Genomic DNA, 8,567 nt, shown 5'->3' on the forward strand with positions numbered 1-8,567 from the left:
TCTGAAACAACTTATATTCATTTTCTAAATCTACTCTATGTAAACCGTAATAATTTACTATAATTTTTTTTTATGTAATCCACTATACCATACAGCGAATTAAGAACAAATTCACTCAAGCATAATCTGTCCGTTACATCGAGTCGCAGATTAGAAGTAGAAAAACCAAAATGTATGATAAAAGTATAGTGTACTAAATGTTTTATTTATATAAATTACTTTTATTATAAAAAAAAAATTTCGGTGATTAAACACTAAAACGTAATTAAATCATGAGTTAGGTTGTGTTCCTGTTTAGAGTGGGATCCTAGAGGATTCTGAGTCACTGAGAACTAAGATGAGTTTTATTGTTATTTTATTCTTGTTAAGTGTAGATAGTGAAAAGGGTCATAATAGTCTCAAGATACTAGTAATTAAGTATTTTGTGATATAGTAATCGCTGTTGTTTTTATTATTATTTGTGTAAATATCTATTAGTTCAAACTTTCTTTTTTCACTCTCTTTGATATAATGATATATTATGTCAATAATTCATGATGAGATGTTATTATCGGATCTTAGGTTTTGATATAAAAACAAATTGTAATTATGGTTTACTTTTAGTTCCTAAATTTAGGATTATGATTTTGAGTTGAAGTTTGCTTAAATTACCGAAATATCTTATTATGGTAATATGAAGTATATATAACTATTTTTAGATTATTAATTGCAATATAGTTTTGGAAATGTGAAAACTTACTTTATATTTTTTTTTTCGTTTTAATTCTACAATGTTATTGATAACTGATTATTATTATTATTATTATTATTATTATTATTATTATTATTATTATTATTATTATTATTAAGAACTAGAAGAAATAAAAAACTCATTAGCGCCTTATTTGGCAAAACATATTCGTCAAGCCACATTTTTATTTATTATATATTTTTATATAATTAATAAACACAAAAAATTGTGGTTTTAAACCTTGTAAAGAATATATTATGAAGAGATAAATAAAATAGTTGAACAATTGGACGTGAACTCAAATCATACATACACTTGTCATGAGTTGCACAAAAGGATAATGATATTATGATATAAAAATAGTTATACTTATATATACATCAATTAAATCTAAAAATAAAGTATATAGAAAAACGTAAACGTATATGGTGAGTTGGTGGCCATATTAAGTCAAATAATAGTAGACCCGTAAAAGGTTTTCCGTTTTCATAAGGAGATTAGTTTAATTGGAATGTCAAATGTTTTTTCTTCTTCTTCTTCTTTTTTTTTTTAAATGCTGTTTTTTTTTTAACTCTAGTAGTAATTTTGAGTTTGAATTTTTAATATAAAAAACTAGTAGTGAAAGAAAAGTCAAGCTCTATGATGAGATTTCGAATGGTCCTTAGTATACATATAATATAAGTGATATTGAAAAAATAAATAAATAAATAAATAATAAATAAATAATACATCTTACGAAATGTTGATGAACTCCGTTTTTCTACATGTTGGGATTTTGAGTTTGAATAGTAATCTTATAATAATTAAATTTATACTAAGTAAATAATTTATATTTGAGAAGATTTGTAAAGTTATTATTCAATTCTAAGATTTTTTTTTTAAGTTATTAAATTTGTTTTTGTTATTTATATTAAGAAGGGTATATTGATGGATTTTGGTTAATATATTAAATTTCCCAATGGATCACTCTATATATCATCATTACATTACTCAAGCATTTCAAATAAAACAAATAACACTTTTCTCTTCTATAAAATGTTTAAATGATATTTTTATTTTTTCTATTTATAAAACATATATTTTTCTTTTTTGTAAAATTAAAATAATATATTCCTTAAAACACTTGAACAAAATGCCGTTCAATAATAATTATAATTATATGTACATTAATGATAATTATTTAGATAATTTAAATAATAATATAAAATCTATTTATTATTAATGTAAAAAAATTAATTTATTTTTAATATTTTATAATTAATAAAAGTATAAAATATAATAACATAAATCTAGCACATATTTCAAACGGAAACGCGTTTTGCTTTTGCATGCACTAATTAATACTAATTAACAAATGAATTAGTCAAATGTAACTACATACTATTCTAGAAGGTCGACCATGGGCAATTGAAGAATTACTTATGATTATCATCATTATATATGGACAATTCTATAGGCCAAATTATTATGACCACAATCAAAGTTACGTTGTACATATATGCTTATCAATTCATAATAATACTTACTTATAATTATATACTAATTTTCAATATAAAATTGTGTACTTGTAATTATAATTATTTACTTTCACAAATTTTACCACCAAACATACAAACTTTTATAGAAGACTGCATTTAATTTTGAAAATGAGATAAAATAAGATATAAAAAATAAAATCATAAAAAAAAATTTATATTTTATTTAGTAATAAATTAAAATAAATTACAAAAAATTAATTTATTTTTATTTTTTATACAAAAAATTTAAAAAAATATATATAATTATAAAAAAATTAATGAGAATAATAAAAAATAAAAAATAAATTTTATGTTTTATTAGTATTATTATATTTTTTAAACAAAAAAAATACAAAACATACTAATTTAATATTTTAAATATTATTTTTATTTTTATTTTATCTGTTAAATATAATTTTATATTTTTGTATTCCTATTATAAATGTCTCATATTTATAAATAAATGCAGTCTAAATGCCTGTAAATCTTTGGAATTAATAATGACCATTAATAGGTTCAAATGTTTCAACTAATTAATAAAAAATTTATCTTATCTTGTGGCATGAGGCACTTGCATCACTCAAGCACCTAAAAAAAATTGGAATACACCTATTTGAGCTTATAAAGGCATACGACATTGGTCATATATTTAATTTCATTAGACAATTAAAGGTTTTAATATATGGTACATAATTAAATATAAATATTTTCCAATCACAAAATTTGTCGCATCTTATAGCTAGACCGTGGAACTCATGCATTACACCACTCAAGCACTAAGCAAGTGAATATTTAAATAGAATTATTATGAGCAAATTGATGAAGGTTTTGATATGATGAGGTTTTGAATGCTTCAACCACAACCTTCTTGCATAGTGCACCGTGAGACACTCGAGTGTTACATCACTCATCAAAACTTTATAAATAAATCTTTTAATACAATTATTATATGATGAGTATAAGGTTGGACATGTCCCATTATTGAATATTTTGAGATAAGTACTCAAAATAATACTAGTATATATAGGACTTCAAAAGTTTATCACATCATGAGGCACTAGGGTTTAAATCAATTTAAAAAATATATATATATATATATTAGGGCTTACCTAATATGTGAACTTTAAAAATAGTTGTTAACAAAGTAACGTTAAAAAAATTGGATAAGGCTACAATAATTATACAAGTGTTAAAATTAAGGTGGCATTTTTTTATTTTTTTTTATAATATTTTTTTAAGTAATATTTTTTAAAAATATTATTTAACAATAAAAAAGTGTTACTTTAATTTTAGTAATACTTATTGAAACACTATAATCATTAGCCACTAAAACATAATCATATTAGAATGACGATTCTTACAAAAGTTGCACATTTAATATATAGAAGACTTCAAAAAAATATTTTATTTTAATTGAAAAAAATATATCTTTTTCTTTCTTTCTTTAAGAAGCAGATAGATTGATAGTTAATAAGAAAACCCTTGAATATATGATTAATTATTTCCAGAAGGAAGTTGGTCATACACCAATTAATATTTCCTTAATCTAAACTAATCTAACATGTATATATGAAAAGCAAGTGGAGTTGAGGAAGTGCCATTGCAAAATGTCTTTTGCTTTTATTTGTTTTTTTTTTTCTTTTTAAGTAACCTGAAAGATAAAATAATAAAATTTTGTAAAGTTAACTATTAAAATACCTTTAATTAGTTGAGTATGTTTATTTACATAAATAAATGAAATGAGATAAAAAATGTTAATAAAATAATTATTAACAATTTAGGAAAGAATATATATTGAGAATTTAAATTTAAGAAAGAGATAAAAATACAAAAAAGATATAAGAAAGATTTTTAAATAAAAGAATATATATCGAAAATTTAATTGAGATAATTGAATTATTATTAGCTAAATATGTTCATTTATTTATGAGTAGTTTTATTTAATTATGTCATGCATTTTTATTTTTTTGAATTAAATGTTAGAATGCATCACTTCTAAATTAGTGTAGGAGTAACAAATCTACTCCCATATATATCTTACAATATGCACCTCATAATAATTTTGTTATTTTAACTTTTTTCTAGTATATTTACAGGCTAATTTTTTATATATGGATAATTTTAATGTGAAATATAAAAATATTTTTAATTATAAAAAGATAAAATATTATTGACGTTTTATAAACAAAATAATTTTTTAATTATAAGAAGATAAAACGTTATCGTAAATAATATTTTTAATTATAAAAAATAATATCACTAATATTTTATAAAAGTCTACAACAGCATATAACATATACTTTGAGTTATTTTTGAGAAATTTACTCTTAATGGTCTAATATTAGAAAAAAAAAATTCACATTTACAAGTCAAAATATCCAAATTTAGATATGTTGATTATGATATTTATATACTCAAAATTATAAATATATCAAATAGGAAAACGCCGGATATATTAGCCAAAGTGATGAGTAGTTGAATACATGCTTTGGGTTGGTCATATCATATGTATTTGGACATCAAACACAGAAGAGATTAGGGAAACAATCGTTTAATCATACCAAATAACTGAGATTATTAGTCAAAAGGCTAATGGCTAGGCTTACATTATGCCACACATATAATTAACAACAATTAAGATTGTCAATACTTGCATTTGACTTATTTAAGGACTTTTCACTACGCGTAATTAACCAATTTTGTCTAACAAAAAAAAAAAAAAGAAAAAACTAATTTGATATGATACTACTCAAATCATTCATGAATTACTTATGAGTCATGTTATGTGTATTAAAAATCAGTTATATTATGTACTAATAAAATACATATTAAATTATAAAATATATATTAAAAATAAATTAAATAATATATATTATAAATAAATATATAATAATTAATTTTTATGTATATATAATATTTTTTTAATTATAATACGTACAGTTAATTAAAAATAAATTATGAGTTAGTTAATTATTTGACCAATTCAACCATCTATCATATTTAATTTAAAGTTAACATGATGATATTAAGTTACAGAAAATTTTGGACTGTTGTTTATGTTGATATTGTCAATAAAGTCCTCCAAGAAATACCCAGAAAAAACAAACTAACACTGCTCATTATATACTCACAAAATAAGTAGTCGATGGTTTCAGTGACTAAGAGAATTGGGTTGAATCTTAGCCCCCTTTTTTTTGCTAACACTTGCTGAACTTAGATGGAATTTTTCTGTTTTTATCTCGTCCCTAACAACGAGACTTTTTCATTTTGTCTCGTCATTTGGCACGAGACATTTTTTATTTTTAGCTCCTGTGCAGCAGAAACAGAAATGTAGTAGAGAAGAGAGAAAATTACACTAAGATATATCCTGATTCAGCTGCTAAGTGCAGTGTAGCCTACATCCAGTCTCCATCACAAACATGATGGAATTTCACTATAATCTTCCAGATTACAAACTGTAAAATGCTAACCCAACTTACAAGGGGATTCCCACGGAATCATGAAACACAACATAGATGAACAAAGGAACTCTAAGACATCTATGGCTTTTTCTTTTAATTTTGCACTCTCTGCCTTTTTTCGCTCTATGGCTTTTTCATACAAACCTCACTGTTTGCCTTTTTCCATGAGACTCAAGACATGACAAAATTAAACAGAAAAATACTAAACATAATACATTGAAGGAGAAGAAAATCTGTAAGCTTAGGTAGCTCTGAGAATTCTGTGCCTTGCACTCTCACTGCTTACTTCTAACTCCTTGCTCCAAACAGTGGTTGTTCTCTCTTTTTTATAGAAGAGAGAAGCCTCCACACTTGAAGCCAAAACCCAAGCCAACTTCTTCTTCTTCAAGGAACATAACCGGTTCGGCCACACAGAGAGAGAAGAGATAACCATGCAATAACCAACATGCAATTACCTCTAGTCTTTTCTTGGTCATCACTCTTCATCAATCCGAGCTCTCCATCATTGGCTTGCTCTCCAAGATGGATTTCTGGCCCTTGATGCTTCATGATGATGATGACTTCATCTGCTTCAATCTCTGCCTCTACCATCACTTCGTCACTCTAGCTACTTCCTGTGGTGGTTGAGCAGAATCAAAGATAAGTCACGCCTCCAAGAGTCTCTTCCTTCTTGGCCGAATCTTTTTCCTTCTTTTTGAGCATGAAGAGCTCGAGATTACCTCACCAAATCTAACCATATTTGGTGAAAATCTCAGCCACAGCACACTTTTATTTTGGTATGTTTTCTTGCCATCATTGTGATGGTCTTGTAGAGTGTTCTTCCTTTACTTCGATAGCTCCATTTTGCTTTCATGGTTTCTTGGACAATAACCGAACCAGAGAAAGAAATGAGAGAGAGAAGATGGAGTTTGAAAAGAAAAGCAATTAAATGAAATAAAATAAATTAAATGTAATGAGTTGCTTTTCCTTTATGCTGAGTAGCATACTTCTTTAATGCACTCAATCATGTCAATCATACTTTTCTCTCTCATAGTTCAAATGCTAGCAAATTAAATTTGAAATCCATTCAAAGAAGAGAAATGGGATCCGTTGAAAAGCATTGAAGCTTTGTTTTCTTTGCTTCATGGATTCGGACAAAGCATGAGGAACTCTCATCTCAAATAAAATTGGGCTTAGTTGCAATAATCATTTAATCTGGCCCAATTAGTAACATTTACTTTCCTGATATATATTTTTCGGATCATGCATTGAGCATATAGGAAAGCATTCATTTGGACTTGTAGTAATAATAACTCAATTCTGGTCCAAGTAATATAATAATCAATATCAGCCAAGCTTATTTATTAAACCAAGGCTGAATGTAATTGGGCTTGAATCAGAATTTTGTTTTCGGCCCATTTAAAACCTACATCACAAAATTATTAATTAGCATATGTTAAATAAAAATCAAATTAATAATTTTATAATTAAATATTTTAATAATATTTAATTATCACAAATATTAATTTAGAGTTTTCCAAACTCATAAATAGTGATTCATTAATATAGGATAAATTAAGAAGTCCTTTTCAATTATTAGTTCCAAAATTCAAAATACAGTTGATAAAACTTTTGACTTTCGAACCACGCACTCATGGGAGAACTTCAGACAAAAATTCTGCAATTTTATTAGGAAAAAAATAGAGAATTGATTAGTAGTGATTTAGACAAAAGATAAATTAAATGTAAAAAAATATTAATTACCTAACATTTATCTGCATTATATCTTCAATAATTTTCTTTTTTTTTTTTTTTTTTTTTTAGAAAAATAATAGAAAAAAAAAAGGAAAAACAGTCCTCTCTCCGCTAATCATTAATATTATCGTTTTAAGTTCAGGGATTTTGGCCAATAAAATATATTACTTTAATATCTTAATATACTATTAATTATTTTAAAATATATTTATTTTTATTTATTTATAGTTTATTAAATATGTTAATTTTTAAAAAAATTTTAATAAAATTTTAATATAGATGTTAACATTTTTAAATCATGAAAGAGGATTATATTATACGCAATAGGTAACAATTAAGAGAGGTTATCAACTTATCATAAGTGATTCACTTTGACTAACGCACGCGGCTAACATGCGCCATGGAAACACCATTTTCATTCATTGGACCAGTTCGTTGACTTTTTCTATAACCATTACTCTATTAGCATTAGCCTCTCTCTCTCTCTCTCCAAAATATAATATCGAGTAAAGTATTGTTTTTGTCCCCAAAATTTGGGGTAAGTTCTATTTGTATCTCTAACATTTAAATCGTCCTATTTGTATTCTTAACTTTTATAAAAGTGATTCAATGTTATCCTACTATTAATTATACTAACAAATTAGATTATATTTTTCAATTATTCTCACTTGAATGTATTCATTCTCAATTAGATCTCACTTGGATGTGTTCGATTTTAATATTATACCTACTATTTGTGTTTAGATTCAATTATGTTCCTAGAAAAGTGAATTATGTAAATGTTGTAGGAATTAGTTTCAACATTCGATGAACTATTTTTCGGAGTAAATCATCGATTCAACCCCAGACATTTGTATTCTAACTTCAAGAAGAGATTTTTAAAACTCAAACTAAATCGCTCATGATTTGTAATTGACGGCAGGATAACATTGAATCACTTTTACAAACGTTAGGGATACAAATAGGACGATTTAAACGTTAGGGACACAAATAAGATTTACCCCAAACGTTGGGGCCAAAAACGATACTTTACTCTATAATATATATAATTTTAATATACGTAATATATGTGAAATCATTAGTAAAATAATAATAATATTATATAATTTTAAATTTTATTTTAAT

The sequence above is a fragment of the Arachis hypogaea genome, chromosome 13 (assembly GCF_003086295.3).
Source record: "Arachis hypogaea cultivar Tifrunner chromosome 13, arahy.Tifrunner.gnm2.J5K5, whole genome shotgun sequence".
Taxonomy (NCBI): Eukaryota; Viridiplantae; Streptophyta; class Magnoliopsida; order Fabales; family Fabaceae; genus Arachis; species Arachis hypogaea.